The sequence below is a fragment of the Chiloscyllium plagiosum genome, chromosome 37, assembly GCF_004010195.1.
Source record: "Chiloscyllium plagiosum isolate BGI_BamShark_2017 chromosome 37, ASM401019v2, whole genome shotgun sequence".
Taxonomy (NCBI): Eukaryota; Metazoa; Chordata; class Chondrichthyes; order Orectolobiformes; family Hemiscylliidae; genus Chiloscyllium; species Chiloscyllium plagiosum.
In genome coordinates this window covers 22,334,962-22,354,814 of record NC_057746.1, presented here as the reverse complement: position 1 = coordinate 22,354,814, position 19,853 = coordinate 22,334,962, and the positions used below count along the sequence as shown (strand labels likewise).

General features: G+C 39.3%; 1 pseudogene; it reads right to left on the bottom strand.

The window, feature by feature from the left end:
* Nucleotides 1–9,887: 9,887 nt before the first annotated feature.
* Nucleotides 9,888–11,291, bottom strand: LOC122541258 (annotated as a pseudogene).
* Between the last annotated feature and the right edge of the window lie 8,562 nt (nucleotides 11,292–19,853).

The window sequence follows — 19,853 nt, the reverse complement described above, 5'->3', positions numbered from 1 at the left end:
CGAATGTGCCATTCTTTCCTAGTTTGTCAACATGTGACTCCAGACTGACAGCCATATATTTGACTGTTAACGACTCCCTGAAAGGGAAATTAAGATCCATAAGCTAGTTGGGCTTCTAGTGACTCCATGTCCTATGAAAAAAAAACAAAACCCACAGCAATTTTATTTTGTCGTAAACTATCAAAATATGTTAGCAAGCATAGTTTGAGAAATAAGAAGACACTTTAAAACTTCTAGAAGACAAGAGAAAATCTGTGAAATAGGCAGATAGATGACAGATTAAACTTTAACGTGCAGTCAATGTTCAATCCATCAGTATTTTCTTAATGTAAACAGCTAAATGAAACCTTTATTTTGAACAAATTGTGTCCCCCTCTGCTTTATTTGTTCATTTTTATTTGCAATTAAAGATTTTAATTTTGCCGTTTATGTCCCGTTTATGAATATATTTTGCTGTCATTGCAGACGATGACTCACTTCGTCGTGTTCTGGGTTAAGTATCAGATTATTTCTGTCTTGATCATTCAAAGAACAACTCGCAATATGTTTTTTACTGTTTAGTTTGAAGGCATATTATAGCTTATTATTTTTTGCAGTTCTCCTTTCATTAAATAGACCATTTTGAAAATGCCCCTTAACTTTCTTTGGTGTTTGATATTTTGTAAAAATGTGCAACTGCTTATTATTGTAATAGGGAGGTGCACACACCTTAAGTTGGGATGTTCCATTACTTCTGCTTTTTCCTTCCATTTAATTATAACAAGTATCAATGTCCCTAGAAATTACTTGTGTAACTGAATAATTGTGGAATTGTAGAATCTCAGAATAACTATTGAGTAGAAGGAAGTCTTTTAGCTCAACGTGTTCATATGAGTTCATCTAGAACTGGGTAGCTCTGAAGAAGAATCATATTTGACTCAAAATATAAACTCAGTTTCTTGCTCTACAGGTGTTGCCAAAATTGCTAAGTTACTCCAGTATTCTCTGTTCCTATATAAAATATAGGGTACTACTCTGAAAGGCTGTTAATGAGCAGGGGGACATAGGTATATCTGTGCATAAGTCATTAAAGGTAACAGGGCAGGTGGAGAGAACTACCAGCATAGCATATCCTAGGCTTTATTGACAGGGAGTTTTGTACAAGAACAAGAGGATTAGCATCTTCTACAAGGTCAGCGTGATTAAATCTCAGCTGGAGGTTGGACACTGCATTTCAGGAAAATAAAAGTGAATGCATTAGAGAGTGTAGAGAGGTCAACAAGAATACTTCTTCTGTTAAGAAAATACATTGTGGCAGTTGGGTCTATATGCCTTAGAGAGGAGATTCAGTCAAAATTTTCAAACTCACGAGGGGTCTGGACTTAGTAGATCTAAATTATTTACTTCCCAAAGCACTTTAATTTGAATGTTTGAAATCATCTGGGGAGGAAGCAAAATATCTGCTGAGGGAGAAATTTGAATTGAATGATGGACTCTGCAGGATACATGTTGATATCACTGTGCTAGATCCATGGAATCATCAATATGTGATGAGAGGATTACTGTGAATATACATAAACATCTGAAGTGTGATTAATAATGTTGGTGTGCTACCAGCACAATTAGCAGTGTGAGATTATGATGTTGTGACGATAACAGAATCATGGCCTAGAAATCCTGAGGACAGAGTGCTTACTGAATGAAAGTGTAAAATTTTCAGAAAAGATATAGAATAAAGGAAGAGCTGTGGCAATACTGATCAGAAAAGACATTGCAGTCTTGGGAAAAGGGGAATTCAGGAGGAGGAAAAGATAAAGTTCATTTGGTTAGGATTGAGAAGCAAAATAATGTAAGATTTTGGTAGGTCTTCAAATTGGAAAATGGACTGAATAAAATGGAAACAGACATTAACATGAAGAAAACTGTACCAGGACAATCAGCATGCATTAAGATAGTGGAAATTCAGTTAGAGTCATACGGCAGGGAAGCAGACTTTTCAGTCTAACTCATCCATGCCAATGAGGTTTCCTAAACTGAGATACAGACTAGATACATTCCAAATAATGCAGACAGTAAGGGAACAAAAGGTATGGTTCCTTGGATGATGAGATTATGACAAAACAAAGAAGACCTTGCAAATATGCTTAGATAATGCTTTAAGTGCATACTATGTCAAATGCAGCAAGTTGGAACTATAACAGCAGTGAGTATAAACAGGAACTGATTAATTTTCTCCAACTAGTAGATGGGTAGCAAGAGCTGTTGTTGATTGATGAAAATGCAAATGAGTTTTTGAATGGTTATTGCCCAGGTTCTTCTGCTAAAAGTTAACTTATTAAATATGTCCTCGATGATAAGTTGATATGCATTTGTATGTGATGTAGAGTTTCAAAGCTATTGATTATTTATTTATGATGTAACAACTTCCTAATATTCAAGCAGTTGAAATTTATTTGAAATCAGTTCCTTTCACATAACTAATCGAAGTGAAAATTCTTGAAATAATGTCAGAATAGATGGAAAATATTCTGTGCACTGAAGACATTCAGTAAAACGATAGGCTGGAAAAGACCTATTGTGATTACTTGTCAGTATGACTGAATTTATAATGTATAGAAATGCATCAGCCATTTGTAACTAATATATGTTTTGATTTGCTAGTCAAGAAGCTTACTGAGATAAGAGGTAATACATTTTGAATGCTTAAATTTAGTTTCAGCAATGATTGCAAGTATTTTGAATCATCTGTTCAGATATTACTGTGACACATCTCTGGAACATGTGGGATTTGAACACAGATCTTAAGGACACTACCACAAGACCCCCCAATGTCAACAGTTCTATACTAGTCTTTGAATCACTCACACTGCAGGCATGGTGGAGCCCTACTTTTGAGACCTTGAGGGGAGTGAATATTTGTGGATGTGGAACCAGTCAATTGAGCTGCTTGGTCCTGGATGGTGACAAGTATCTTGACTATTGTTGGAGTGTTGAATTCTCCAATGGGGAGTATTCCATTACACTGCTGACTAGTGCCTTGTATGTAGTGAACAGACTTTGGAAGTCAAGAAGGAAGTTACTCATCATGAAATTCCTAGTCTCTGATCTACTTTTATAAACACTGCATTTATATAGCAAGTCCATTACAGTTTCTTGTCAACGCTTAACTTAGTTTTTTTTTACACAGATGCTGCCAGACTTGCTGAGTTTCCCCAGCACTTTTTATTTCAGATTTCCATCATCTGCAGTCTTTTTCTTTGACGTCATGTTGACAGAATATTCTCTGCATTCATAATCACTCACTTTACTTGCATATAAAACCTTATTTTGTGATTAATGTACCAGACACTTCTGCCATTTATCTCTGTTTAACTGACATGCTGTTTTTACTTTTTTTCCTGCTAACGTGGACAAGTTCACATTATACCCCATTAGCCAAATCTTACCCACTCACTTAACCTGTTATTTGCAGACTTTCTATGTTGTGTTCACAATCCACTTTCCTTTGTATCATCAGCAAATTTACTGATTGTGTTTTTGGTCTGTTCATCCAAGTTATTTAGATCTGATCTCTGTCCTCGATACTTCCTAATTAATCTGTTCAGAGATGTTGTTACACACACTGGAACAGATAGGACTTCGAACCCAAGCTTCCACGTCCAATAGTAGGAATTATTCCATTCTGCCGTGAGACCCCTCTATTAACTATACCCATTTATAATCAGTGTTGTTCAGACATGTTAATGTCACACTTCTGGAGCAGTGGGATTTAACCTGGACCTTCTAACTTACAGTTAGGACACTGCCAGTCTGCCAATATGGCCTGATGAAAAGGTCTAGAATTGCCAAACAAACTAGTCATTGAATCCTATCAACCCAACCAAACTCATTTATGCTCACCATCTGCCTCCAACAAACAACTAATTCTCCACACATGCTAATTTTACCCTTTACACTATGAGCTCTAATTTTGCATATTAACCTATGAAGTGGCACATTATCTAATGCATTCTGGAAAATTAAACCAGTACGTCGACTGGTTCCCCTTTATGTGTGTTGCTTGTTCATCCCTCAAAGATCTCTAATAAATTAGTCAAACATGAGTTCCCTTTCATAAAACCATGCTGACTTTGCTGATTACCCTCAGCTTTTATAGTGACAGACAATAACCATTTTTGTTATTTATTTTTGCGGAATGTGGATGAGATTGAAGACATTTCTCAGTGGCAGTTATTTGGGGTCAACAGGCCTTTTTTTTCTCTGAGGGAGGAGTGACGGTGGGGAAGTGCAGAGTGTGGTAGCCTGGGGAGGGGAAAACGCAGTAATCTGAGAACGGTCGGGGAATAGGGTGAGATCATAAGACCATAAGACCATAAGACATAGGAGCGGAAGTAAGGCCATTCGGCCCATCAAGTCCACTCCGCCATTCAATCATGGCTGATGGGCATTTCAATTCCACATACCCGCATTCTCCCCGTAGCCCTTAATTCCTTGTGACATCAAGAATTTATCAATTTCTGCCTTGAAGACATTTAGCGTCCCAGCCTCCACTGCACTCTGTGGCAATGAATTCCACGGGCCCACCACTCTCTGGCTGAAGAAATGTCTCCGCATTTCTGTTCTGAATTTACCCCCTCTAATTCTAAGGCTGTGTCCACAGGTCCCAAATGGAACATTTGGAGGTTGGCACAATCTGAATGCCCAGTAATTGGTCTATGATCCCAATCATAGAGTGTACGCATTGAGCATTTCCGAGAGTTTGTGGCATGGTGCAATCATAATGGAAATGCTGATTAATTGTGAGATAGAAATGTGAGGCAAGACCAGCCTATCAGTGGTGAAAATCATTAAGAATTATGAATTTAAATGGTTTGCTTTCTTCTGTTAGAGTTCTACAGGTATAATCTTCCCTGTGTCAAATTATACAAAGTATGTATTCCGTGGTATTATAATCAGCCTCAAATAACTAAACTTAGTCTTACATATCGGTTATCCATGAAGAGTCAGCCCAGACCCAGAATGTCAGCTCTGTTTCTCTCTTCAAAGATTATGCCAGACCTATTGAGTTTCTCCAGCATTCTGTGTTTGCTACAGATTCCTCCACTGTCCTCCTCATCATCTCCACGATCGTTCTTACCATTATGGTTATTAAAATATGGTGATACCTGTCATTATTAATTATTAATCTGTTTGATTTTATTTAGAATTAGAAAATCGTGCCACAAAATTGGGTAAGAACAACTACCTTAATTTAACTTGTGACAATGCAATATTATGTTCCTTTGGCCATTCCTTTTAATTTAAATAAAATGCAAGTTTCTTTAAATTAAATAACTGGGAGCATGTCTATTGTTACAGAATCACAGCTCATGAGTAAAGAAGAAGGTAAACATATTGATTATATATTTCGCCCTTATGTGTTTTCAGAGGGACTGTTCCCTACCATCACATTGGCTCATTTTGGAAGACACATATCTTGTGAATCGGGAGGGATGCCCGAATTGTTTATGACTAGAAGGATACTTCCTGACTGCAAAAAACATGTTCAGCTCTATTTATGTTGGTGAAAATATGAATGAATGCTACTTCCATCTAGGCAAAGGTTGTTGGCTTAATTTTATGTGTCCTGGACTGACTTACATCCTATTTAATATTACTCGTGAACACAAGCTTTAAAAATGGTAACTAACGAACATCAGACATCCGTGGTATATCAATTATGGCCTGTATCATGTCAAGATGTTGTAGGCCTAACACCAGGATGTAATCAACGCTTGATTTTTAAGAGGAACGAAGAGAAAACAGGCTCTTGTGACAGCAAAGATGTACTTGAAAAACTTATTTTTTTAAGTTAAAAAATTACACAATACCAGGTTACAGTCCAACAGGTTTACTTAGAATCACTAGCTTTCAAAGTGCTGCTTCTTCATCAGGAACCACCTGATGAAAAAGCAGCACTTCGAAAGCTCATGATTCCAAATAAACCTGAAGAAAGTGAGGACTCCAGATGCTGGAGATCAGAGTCGAGAATTTGGTGCTGTAAAAGCACAGCAGTAGAATCAATGTTTTGGGCATAAGCCCTTCATCAGATCCTGATGAAGGGCTTATGCCCAAAACGTCGATTCTCCTGCTCTTTGGATACTGCCTGACCGGCAGTGCTTTCTCAGCACCAACTCACGATTCCAAATAAACCTGTTGGACTATAACCTGGTGTTGTGTGATTTTTAACTTTGTCCACCCCAGTCCAACACCAGCACCTTCAGATTATTTTTTCAACTTTGCCAAAACCTGGAATGCTTAAATGCAGAATTAAGAGCCCAGTTTGTGACTCGTATTATGAAACGTATCCTGCACTTCCAATGCAATCCAGACCACCTACCTGTCCTTGAAACCCTTAGCTGCACTGTTGCCATTCATTTTCTCTATCTTACCCCCAAGGCATTTTCAGTCATATCAAATTTCTGTGAAAGCTCGAAGGCTTATTGGACACCTTACAGGAACAATATGGACAGGGTGCAGGATTGCTCAGAAAAGGGGATTATATCATACCAATGTCATTAGATTAGATTCCCTACAGTATGGAAAAAGGATTTTTGGCCCAACAAATCCACACTGACCCTCCAAAGAGCAACTCACCTAGACCCATTCCTTTACTCTATAATTACCCCTGACTAATGCACCATAACAGCATTGGGAATTTAACATGGCCAATTCACCTGGCTTGCACATCTTTGGAGTGTGAGAGGAAACCAGAACACACGAAAGAAACCCACACAGACATGGCCGAGGGAGAATCGAACCCAGGTCCCTCGCATTGTGAGGCTGCAGTGCTGACCACTAAAGAACCGTGCCACCCATAAGCCAGCATTATTGACAAAGACCAGTTGATTGAGATGCCATGCAACTTTAGCTGCAATGTGGGGAATCGCTTTGTGATCTCGGTATTATTTTCATTCTGAATTCAGCGGGAATACAGCTCGTGCAGTTGGGAACAGCAATTCCTTTACAGAGAAAAAAAAAATGCCCCAGCTGGTAGCAGCTTATATTACAGGAACAGATTTACACAAGTAAATCAGAAAAATTTAATCTTTTTTGAACCTCAGAATTGATTCGACTTCAACTTTCAGGTGAGGAAAACACTTGCAATTTCTATTCTCCGCTGAGCACTGGTCAGAAATATACATCTATTGTGTTATAATACATCAATGTTTAACATGTTTGCTTCTTGATGGGTTTGATCAGCAGACGGAGAGAACTTGTTGCATCCCCATTTTATCCAGTGACCACAGAAACCAAATATTTTTGCTTGTATGTTTAATTCAGTGTGGAAAAACCCCAGACGTGCCAAGCAAACTTACTCAACAATAAAAAAAAAGTTTAACCATCTGTCCTAATTTTAAACTGCATCACTGTTGTTGAAAGCCTTACCGTTAACATCCTGGCAGTTACCATTAACTGCCACATGAACTAGAGCAACTATTTAAGTACTGTGGTTGCAAGAACCAGCCAAAAACTCTACACCTGAGGCCGTAAAACCTCCACCACCTAAAGGCACAAATAAGGACCATGCTAGTGCTCTGCATTTGCCTGAGTGCACATTCGACAGCGTTCAAGTTTCCCAATACTACCTTGGAAGAAAAATTACTTGACTGGCACATCATCCACCACCTTAAGAATTTGCTCCCTCCACATCTTGTGCACTGTACGAACACTGTGTCAAGTTTACAAAAAAAAAGTGCATTGCAGCAATTCACAAATATTTCCTTAATCATATTTTCGATTTCATCAACCCCACTTTCTGGAAGCAACAGGCAAACAGAAACAACAGCTGTAAGTTCTCTCTAAGTAAACATATCATCGTGATTTGGAACTCTCTTGTACTTCCTTCAGTGAGCAGGTCAAAGTAATGAAACTTCCTTCCTAACAATACATAGGTTTGCCTACTTGACAGGGGCTTCAGCAGTTCAATATACACCTTACCACACCTGATCCAAGTCAATTATGGATTGGAAATAAAAAGTAACACTCACGTCGTAAGAATTAAAGAACACAATATTTTGATTCCAGATGCTAAATACACTGACTGTTCCACTTACAATAAGAAATATTTAAACTTGCATTAACAAAATTCCTTCACCTATGATATTAATTTTTCTTCTAAATGGTTTACCATTTTGCTGAAACATTTAAACTAAGGATTCAAACTTAATATATGATTATTATGCTGCTGCTTCCTTATAATTGCTCAGATGAAAAGGAGGATATCGTGTCTACAACCATCCCTTGTTAACAGTGAGATGGCAAGTTGTGCAATTCAGTTTCTGCTCTCATGTTCAAACAATCGAGGCCCATTTACTGTTAAAAGTTGCAGGGTAAATTAATACGTTAATTAAAACAGCTTCTGTATTATTTGCGTGGATATACACAGGAATAGAAAATAAAATGAAACGGTCCATTCCAGAACTGTGTAAGTAAACCATAGGATCTGTGCAGTGTGGAAGCAGGCCATTCAGCCCATACTGTCCCTTTGAAGAGCATCCCACACCTATTCCTGTAACCTTGCATTTCCCTTAACTAATCCACCTAATGGACACATCCCTGGACCCTATGGCCAATTCGCATAACCAATCCACTTAACCTTCACATTTTTCGATCATGGGAGGAAACCGGAGCACACAAATGATACCCATGGAGAGAACATACAAACACCACACAGACAGTTGCCCAAGGGTAGAATCAAACTCGGGTCCCTGATGTGAGACAGCAGTGCTAACCACTGTGCCACCGTGCTGCACCAAGTACTGAGGCCTTGGAGCATTGTAACAAATTCTGAGGGCCACACCACTCAGGAAAGAAATAAAAACCTTTTCAAGGGTAGAATGGAACTTCATATGATGTTAAACAACATTTAGGCACTTCAGTTTTCACCAAGGGTTTTGAAATAATAGGACTGGTCCTGTTGGAGTTGAAAACTTCCATAGGCAATTTCACAATGAGGAGACTTTTATAATAGCAAATAGTTAAACACTATTCTCTCTGAGGAGTGGTCCAATAAACAAAGTACATTGATTTAAAGACATTGAAAAAAGTCTTAGAGGTGAGATGGGGGAGAAAGGATTTTTTTCAATTAAATTGTCATTTGGATCTGAATGCTCAACCTCTTACTAAAAAAATGATTGAGAATAATAAATAATTTTACATAATAAATTGAAATCATTTTAATACTGTGACAAACAAAAGTCACATATTAATAAATTTCAGTCCGAGTCAAATTCTGAAGCAGTGAATTTTATTGATATGTACTTGCAAGAACGGGTGCCTAATGAGTAAACACCCCGATCTGAGGGTTACATTCTGATTTATGCTGTTCAGCTGCATCTCTCGGTCCTCCCCTTTCACCCCATTGGTTACTTTTACTGTAGCGTGTAGCCTATCACAAGCTCTAGCTTCACTCCACCTCTGTTTACTTCTCACATTACTCTAAGCCTGTCGCCCCTTCCTCTTATCTATCTCATTCCTTATATGTGACTATCCTGACATAGTTCGCTGTCTTCGTGCAATCACCCTGCCAAACTAAATTCCATCCGTTGGCCACATCCCTCCTGAGACTGGCACACTATTCTCCTGTTACTGGTACATCCTGCGACACGGTCGCTCTGCCCTATTAGTCAGAGATAATTCTACCTGTTTTTGCTTCTTCCGTTTTCCTATGCCTGGTACATCCCGCTCCACGATTGCTCTGCCTTATTAGTCATAGATAATTCTATCTGTTTTCGCTTCTCATTGTTTAGTATTTGCATGCGCAGCCTAATTTTATAATGTAAGCCTTTTCAGAAGCAACACCTGTTCCCTTATTCTGCACAATTTTAACCCTATACCTTTCAATCCCCCCTTCTTCTTCTTGGCTACTAAATGTTGTCTTCTGCATTTGTCTCATATGTTGCCTTCCAGTTTGCTAGCATCATTCCTGAGACTTCATTTATAGTGGCTAATTCCTTAAGGTCACCTATCCCCTCATTGTTCAAGAGGTTGAGCCCCTCTGCCTGATTACCTTTTAGAGGCATTTGTTTTGCCAAGGCCGTCTCAATTAGCCGCTGGGGTTAACCCCCATACACAAGGTATGATACAACAGCCAATTGCTGTCAGTACCCCTGCTACCACTATCAGGGAGGTGAGGATAGAGACTACCACACCTTTCCACTTCCCAGACCATGATTCCAGCCATCCCGTGAGTGATGTGTCCACTCCTGAGTTCTCAGCTAATTCTTCCGCCAAGGTGGTCAATCCTCGCAAGGCACGAGAGATTGACCCATCAGGTGCTGTATTATTTGGAATAAAGGTACAACAGCTATCCCCTAACATCACACATACACCCCCTTTTTCAGCTAGGATCATACCTAGGGCCAGTCTGTTTTCCCAGGCCATTCTGCTGGTTGCATCAAGTTGCTCGGAAATACCCTTGACTGCATCTCTAGTGTCATTGATGAATCTTTGCTGGCTGTAAAAAATATAGTTTATCCAGTCCACATTCTTGTTGACCGTTACCCACCAAAATAGGGGTGATTCAAAACCTGCTGCCATCTGGTTGCGGGCCTTGAACTCAGTGGGGACCCCTCTAGGAACTCCTATAGAGTCAAGATAAATCCTATCATCAAAGGAATATCTAATAGTGACCTTTTACTCCTCTCATTCTTTGTTACTACCACCTTCTCCTTCTCAAATGCCAAGGTAAATGGGATTGCCAATTGCACAATTGCACATATCCCTCTCCAGTCAGGAGGTAGGTGTGTCGCAATATTCTGCCTCCACAGTACCACCAGAGATCCACCCAGGGAACCCTGAGTGCTGAGTAGTTCCCTTCTTTGTCTGTTTCGGTGTCATTCTGAGTTTCTATACATAACCTCAGCTCCCCCAAGTCTCTGGATTGATTTGACCCCGTCAGCTTATACATGATGTGTGATTCCCAACCGTGGTCAAAAATGGGGGGGGGGGAGCTTTCAAATCTGTCTTCTCCAATGGAGGGAACATTAGAGATAGGGATATACAATTCCTATCATTCTATGCAGTCTTATCCTGATACAGAGCTATCATACATTCCATGCCCTTTCTGTTTTGGTTCCACCCGAGCAGAAAGGGACTATGTGAGCAACCGGTCTACCGGAGGCACATGCATAGCAATTGCTTTTATTCAGAGTTTTAACAGTGAACTTTACCCATTCAACCCAGGCATTTGCGTCCCCATATCCAGTTTCTATTTCAATGGTCTATTTCAAATCCTTCACCTCTATAATTTTTAACCACCTTTGGGTCATTGGGAGGGGCAAAAGGATGTATCTTATTATCAAGTTGTTTAGTTCGTTTTCAGTTTCCTATGGCTATTTGGAAACAGCAGGCCGAAAACAGTGGCAGCCATTACTATCTTTAAATCGTTACTAAGGAGTCGAGACCCGTTTTTACAGAGAAAGGAATCTTCAGAGGAGGTATTATTGATGGTGAGATTTATCGGGTGGCACTTTTTGTCAGGACAGTCTAGGGTTGGGCGAAAGGGGGCTCTATAGATAGTGATACCAGGTGGCGGTTTTGCGAACCATACCTTGTGTCCGGTACGGTCTTAAGAAGGATTTTGGAGAAAACGTACTCCCTCTGATACTTTACATCTGTGCATTCTACTAGATTGCAAGCATCGACCTCTATTACTTGCGGATATTCAGACTCAGGGACCGTTAATAACAAATATGGTGATGACAGCATAATTTGACAAAATCCCAATACTAAGTAGGCTAATATGGTAACCCTAAGCATCCTCAGCATCCTACAATAGTATAATAATATTGAAGGACCGAGAGATTTAACATGCAATACAATGTATAGATATCAAAAAGAAACTATCCCGTGTCCGCATAAAAATCAGTTACTTAAAGTCTTTTGAGTCTGAGTTTCAGTGGCTCTTCCGTCGATTCGGTTGTCCAGACTTCTTTCTTAACCGGGGATTCCACTGCTCCTTTAACTCTGGTGTAGTGATTCCAGCCTTTCTCCGCCATGCGTATCGCCGTTTCAGTAGTCAAAAGAGCCTGGTACGGTCCCTCCCAATCTGGTTGCAATTTAGTTTCTGTCCATGACTTAATTAGGACCAAATCTCCCAGCCAGATGGGATGAACGGTGAATTCAAGGGGTGGATTCTGTGCCAGTAATCCTTGTTTCCTAAGAAAAGACAAAAACGAGGACAAGCCCAGTATATACTTTCTAAAGAACAGATCTTTAGTCTCCAGGGTTGGCAGTTCCCCTTTCGTTCCCAGATAGGGCAGGCCAAACAATATCTCATAAGGGGACAGCGCCATATCTTTCCTAGGGGCTGTCCACACTCGCAAAAGGGCTATAGGTAAACATTTAGTCCAAGGGAGTCTAGTTTCTACTACTAATTTCGATAACTGCTTCTTGAGTGTCTGGTTCATTCTCTCAACCTCTCCTGATGAAGGTGGGTGCCAAGAGGTGTGGAAATCCCAGGAGATACCTAACCCTTCATTACTCCCTGGAGTCCCCTTGAAGTAAAATGAGTTCCCTGATCTGAATCTATGCATTCCACTATCCCATATCTGGGAATTATGTGTTCAAGTATTATCTTGGACACCCCACTTGCAGTGGCAGTGGCTAAAGAGTATGCCTCCACCCATCCAGATAGGTGATCAACCATTACCAGCATATACCTCAATCTTCCCACTCGGGGTAATTTGGTATAATCTACCTGAATGCTCTGAAATGGTCAGAGCCCAGGTTCTCTCCCTCCTGGGACTTGTTTCCTCAATACCTTCTTGTTGATTTTCTTGCATGTTATACATCCCCCACATAGCTGTTTGGCTATCGTATAGATCCCTTGGTATCCATATTTCCTTACGAACAAATCACACATTGCTTGCACTCCCCAGAGACTCCCCTGGTGTAAGACAGCCATAATTTCTCACATCATCATCTTATTTAGCATCTCCCGTCCATCGGGTAGCATCCAGCACCCTTCTACTGTCTGCGTAGCTCCCAGTTCTTCTAACTCTCTCTTTTCCTTAGCGCTAAATATCAATCTCCCCCCAGGTTCCTGCACCATCGGTACCAAAATCTATATTGTAGCAGGTTGAGGGTTCAGAGCTGCCTCCTTAGCGACTTCATCCACCAATCTATTTCCCTTTGCTTCGGGATTATTTCCCTGCTGATGTCCATTTATGTGGACCATTGCTATTTCCTTTGGCAATGAAAGGGATTCCAATACTTGCTTTACCAATTCCTCATGAGCCAGTTCTTTACCCCTACTGTTTATCAGTCCCCTTTCCTGCCATATCTTCCCAAATGTGCGTGCCATTCCGAAGGCATACTTAGAATCTGTGGATAGAGTTCCTTTTTTGCCTTCCAAGGTCTTAAGGGCCCTTCCTCATGCATAAAGTTCGCAAGTCTGTGCCGACCAATCATTGGGTAGTCAACTAGCCTTAATAACACTCCCCCTCTATTCCAACCACGACTGCATATCCATTTTGTCTTTTACCTTCAATCACTCTGGAGGACCCATCAATGAACAGTCTGGCCCCTGCATTTGGAGGAATATCTCTCAGGTTCATTCTTACTTTAGTCTGATATTCTATAATGTCGAGGCAGTCATGTTCTGGGTCTGAGGGTGCTTCATCCTCCCCTTTCCAGAGAAAGGTAGCTGGATTCAGACAAATGTCTGTGATCAATGTAAGTGTCATCCCTCTCTATTAGAATTGCTTCATATTTTAGAATTCTAGAGTCCGTAAGCCACCGCTTTCTGATTTAATATGGTCCGTACCTGATGTGGGGTGCTGACTATTAAGTCTCCCCCAAAAGTAAGTTTCTGACTCTCCTCTACCAATAAGGCTGTTGCTGCCACTGCCTTCACACACTCTGATCAGTAATGTAGCTTTCCATTCTTTAATTAACAATGAATTAATGCTGTCATGTTTTAAATTAGCTATGAATCAATATGACAGGTCACTGAGAGAGTGTGAAGGAATTCTGTAAATTAATATTGATTCTGGCTAATACAATTGATATATTATAAATATTAATTATTAATTATATGTATAATATAAATAAAATAATCATTATCTGTAATTCAGGGTGGAAACGCAACAAGTGGCTAAAACATTTTAGAAACTGTAATTGCTTAGTTCCGTTTGTTTACCAGTCATTTGTGACTTCTCATTCTGTTTCTGTAATTGTTTTGCTTGAGCGCATTCATTTTTAAAAACTTCAACAGATTCCATAGCACCATTTGCAGTTAATTCAATCCCCAATTTGGTGGCAGTATCTAGTCATGAGCGCAAAACTGATTCTTCGTGCCTCTCATCACAAAACTGTCGCCATAGTCCAATTAAATCTTTCGTTCCCGTTCCCGTGTTACGTTGCCAGATCAATTGCTGAGCCGATTTAACCAATTGAACAGCTTTAGGGCTACCTAATGATCATTCTTCATCACCCAATGTTTTGTTTAAACCTTTATTTTTGTTTTAAGAAATATTGCAATATTTCTTGCTCCCCATAGCTTCAAATACCAAATTATCAATTTATGCTTGTCTAGCTTTAAAGCAATACCAAATTATCAATTTATGCTTGTCTAGCTTTAAAGCCTGTTCCTAACTATACATTTTGGAATCTTATTTGTAAATATATATTTATATATTATAAATTCATTTATTCAGTATTAAATATTTAAAATGTAAAATGTATACAGTTCCGAACTTTGAAATCCACTATTATTACCCGGTTTTAGTCCCTTAACTTCAATCCAAAATTAGTTTTCTTAAGTAGTCCTGACCAGTCATTGCTCAATTACAATGCTATAGGTTGTGAAATAACCAGAGCTGTCTTAAAAGATTTGTCTATTCAAGTTAAAAAAAAACTTTTAACGCATGAATAATGGCCGAATCCAAGGTCACAGATATTAACCATAGGATTGATTTATTACAATCTAATGTTGAACTGAAACTTCAACTGTCAATGAGGGAGGGAACTTTCTGAATAAAGCTACGGCATAAAATTAAGTGAAAACAAATGAGTCTGAAACACAAAAAAAGGTGATCATGTTGTTTTCCTCCGCAATAAGCTGATTTGAAATCACTTTTATGTAAGGATAAAAGAGATTAGTTAGAAACTGATAGTAAGGCAGTCATGACCTGTAAAAAGAACAGGAGTTAACATTTTATTTCATAATCACTGAAAAATCCTTAACCTTAAAAGAAATCATATTAAATTTCCATAATAGAAATCAGATTCAAAACAGTCCTGGATCTCAAGTTCCAGGGAACAAAGCGCAAACATTCAGTCACCATCAAACAAATGTGCATTCAAACTGAATCACAAAGGGTTAAACTTTCTATTAGCTGTACAGATCTTTTCTCTCTCTCTCTCTCTCTTTCTCACACACACACACACACACACCGTACCTCACAGACACTTTTTGAGCTTCCCGCAACAACAACTCTAGAGGCTTTACGCTCACACCCCTCCTATCTTTTGAATTTTCTTTTCTGGATATAACACCCTGCTTGTTGGGGTCTCCACCTCTGTCCTTGTCCCTGTTGTCTGGACCCTACGAAAGGTCCTCCTCGTCCTCTACCCCTTCCTCTATGTTCTACCTGCTGCCACCTCCACTCCGGTTGCTAGTCACTAATTCGATTCTTTTCTTGACTACTTCGTCAACCATGGCTACCATCATTTTTGCCTTCTGCTTTTGCTTCTCATCCTCTCTCTTTACAAACATTTTCTGTGCATCTCTTAACAATTCAAGTGATTTCTCACTCCACCCATCTATTTTCAGAATTTTTTTTTGATGTTTGGCCATGATTTAGTTACAAAGTGTACCCTCAGTAGCCCTTCAGCTACTAGGCCTTCCAACACTAAGCATAATCTGATCCCTCCTGACTGAAAGTCTGTTTTCTGTTGACATATAAATTCAAATATTTACAAACGCAGTCTTCATCCAACCCGTACTTTGGCCAGAAGACGGCAAGACGAAGAATGGATTCCTTAGTCCATACAAGCAACAAAATTTAATCATCTTTTTGCTATCTCTTCCCGTTGTGCAAGTATTATTTTTCCAATTCCACAACATCCTGCCCAACGGACTTTCTGGAGGTATGCTGTCAGGGACCCCGCCTCCATTTCCATTTTTTTTTTCAGAGGCTTATACTTTACCCTCGGCACAGCCCATATTGAGTTCTTTCGTTAGACACTTATTAACTACTAGAACTCAATCCCAGCCACCAAGGCAGTACTTACAAGTAAATTTCCCTACCTTGGTCCATGCATGAAGTTACCTGGCTCCCTGTGCCTACTTACTTTCACCTGGTTCTGATAGACTCTCATCGGATCTCAATCAGTCAACCAGAAGGGGGAACCCACCGCCGAGGAACACGGGACCGTTCTAAAAGTAATGGGACATGTCTTCCCAGCCGTCGACGGTGCCCACCCAGCTGGTGATGATGGATATCCTGGACACAAGCCCCCAAATTGTGAGAAACAAAAGTCACATATTAATAAATTTCAGTCCGAGTCAAATTCTGAAGCAGCGAATTTTATTGATATGTACTTGCAAGAACGGGTGCCTAATGAGTAAGCACCCCGATCTGAGGGTTACATTCTGATTTGTGCTGTTCAGCTGCGTCTCTCGGTCCTCCCCTTTCACCCCATTGGTTACTTTTACTGTAGTGTGTAGCCTATCACAAGCTCTAGCTTCGCTCCACCTTTGTCTAGCTTCTCTCCGCCTCTGTTTACTTCTCCCATTACTCCAAGCCTATCGCCCCTTACTCTCATTTATCTCATTCCTTACATGTGACTATCCTGACATAGTTTGCCGTCTTCGTGCGATCATCCTGCCAAACTAAATTCCATCCGTTGGCCACATCCCTCCTGAGACTGGCACACTATTCTCCTGTTACTGGTACATCCTGCTACACGGTCACTCTGCCCTATTAGTCAGAGATAATTCTACCTGTTTTCACTTCTTCTGTTTTCCTATGCCTAGTACATCCCGCTCCGCGATTGCTCTGCCTTATTAGTCGTAGATAATTCTATCTGTTTTCGCTTCTCACTGTTTAGTATTTGCATGCGCAGCCTAATTTTATAAGGTAAGCCTTTTCAGAAGCAACACCTGTTCCCTTATTCTGCACAATTTTAACCCTATACCTTACAATACGAAATGAGAAAAAATGCTTGAGAATGTGGAACTAAGACTTACAGCCTAACGGCAGGGATTATGGGTTGAAGGATAGGTCCTTAAACAAATACAAGCTAAGCCTAGTACATTTTTCTCTTCTGTGCCATAAGTTCAATAGTTATTAGCAATATTGTTGATAACTGTTGAAATTTCTGCAATAGTTCCAGCAAGTAGTGCATATAGTTCTGCAAGTATATATGGTGCTTTCTGAATTTCTGATCTGTCAACATAAGTATCCGCTGACTTTTTAAAATGTACCCTTATAGGTCTAGAACCTTGAGAGTTATCATTACATGGAAGGAGGCCAATCTGCCCATCGAGTGCACACTAGAATGCAAATATCAATAGTGATGCAATCTAAATTAGAATCACACCAATAAATTGAGATAGTAAAAGAATGTTTTATCACTATCTATTGTAAAGAGAACGCTGCATGGTCTATTTCCCACGTTAAATTCAACTTATGAATAGAAGTATTGCAGTATGTTAAGGAAATTTACTTTCTATCAGGCACTTACATCTTTAATATTTATGGGAAACCCAGCAAATGAGATCATTTTTATGGTGATAGCTTAAGCAGACTGATATTACTCATCAAGCTAATGTACATGAATGTGCAATATTTTAAAGTGAATCACAAATCTCACACCAAAGCCAATTATCAAAATGTCATGATGTTGTACTTTGATTTTCCTTTCAGAAACCCAGTTACTCGAAAGTCATACAAGTGAGAATGTAGTAATATAACACAACATACAACATTTAATTTAAGCATTTGGCATTTTTAAGTGATGTGACTGGTGAAAAATGATTTCCCGCCAGTGAGATCTAGAACACAAGGTCAGAAGTTCAGTAAAAGGGTGGTGTTAGTCATTTAGGACTCAGATGACAAGATTAGCACTGCCTTTTGAGAAAGGGAATTTCAAAGACTCACAATCCTTTGAGGAAAAAAACTAATTTCTCTCTTCAAAGGACATTCTTCTATTTTTAAACAGTGACACCAAGTTCTAGATTCTCCTACAAGAGGAAACATCACATTCATATCCATCCTGTCAATGCCCTCAAGATCTTAGATGATTCAATGACTTTTTGAAACCCCAGCTTTGACCTAACCTGTCTAGCCTTTCCTACATACTCTATAAGTAAACCTTCTCTGAACTGCTTCCAGTGCCTTAATATCTTTCTGTATAATAATCAGTACTGTATACAGTACTGAAGATGTGATTTTACCAATGCCTTATACAATTGAAGCCTAGCCTCTAAAAACTTACATTCAAAAGAAAGGATGACATTCTATTAGCTTTCCTGATTACTTGCTACATCTACATACTAACCTTTTGTGATTCATGTACGAGAATGCCCAGTGTCTTACTGCATCTGAGCTCTGCAAACATTCACCATTTCGGTAGTTTGCTTGTTGTTTATTCTTTCTGACAAAATGGAGAATTTCTCACTTTCCCAAATTACACTCTATTTTTCCAGATTATTGCCCACATACCTATATTCTTTTGTAGGGCTTCTTATGTTTTCTTCAATTTTCACCTCATTCCACATGATAATAAGAAAGGAAATAATGTGTCAGATACAAGGAAGCCCTGACACCATCCCACAAGTAGTACTGTAGGCATGCTTATTTTCCATTTCATTTTTAGTGTATCCTGAACAGTTTCTATACCATGAATTGTGAGCCAAGAAAATTTCTTCTTACTATATTGGCCTCATTCCTTATTATTATTAGTTTAGAACCACAGATAAGTTACAGCACAGTGATTTGTGCTACCTTGTAATTGATCTCTCCACCCAGGAAAATAAGTTTTCTCTTCACTTTATTCAAGTTCCTTGTTATTTCGAACACCTCAATTAACTCAAACCTCAGCGCCCTCTGTTCTAAAGAAAACAACCTTCGCCCATCCAATCTTTTCTCATACCTGCAACTTTCAAACTTTGCAATGTTCTGTAAATCTTCCCTGTACTTTCTAGTGCAATTATGGCCTTCATAATGTGGTGAGCAGAACTGTATGCTGAACCCCAGCTTTGACCTAACCAGTGTCTTATATAGTTCTAGTATTAAACTTTTCTATACAATACCTCCCATTTATCTTCTCTGCCATCTTACCTCCCTATACTTCAATCTATACGAATCTGTGGGCATGCTAGTTAAGGTTTCTCACTCCTCTAAATCCCCTTTTGTTTGTTATATTCCCTTGGTTTGTATTCACAAACATATTTCTCTGGTTTGAATTCCATTTGCCACTTTCCTGCCCCCTCCATTAAACTATTGATGTAATCCTGCAAATGACAAACATCTTCTTCATTGTAAACTATTCTGCCAATTTTTGTGTCATCTGCAAACTTCCCAATGATGTCTGCCACATGACAGTCTACATCATTAATATAGATCTGTTCACTTTATTCAAGTTCCTTGTTATTTCGAACATCGCAATTAACTCAATCCTCAGCGTCCTCTGTTCTAAAGAAAGTAACCTTTGCCCATCCAATCTTTTCTCATACCTGCAACTTTCAAACTTTACAATGTTCTGTAAATATTCCCTGGACTTTATGGTGCAATTATGGCCTTCATAATGTGGTGACCAGAACTGTCTAAATCATTAATATAGATCATAACTGCAAAGGACCCAACAATGCTGTCCTGTGG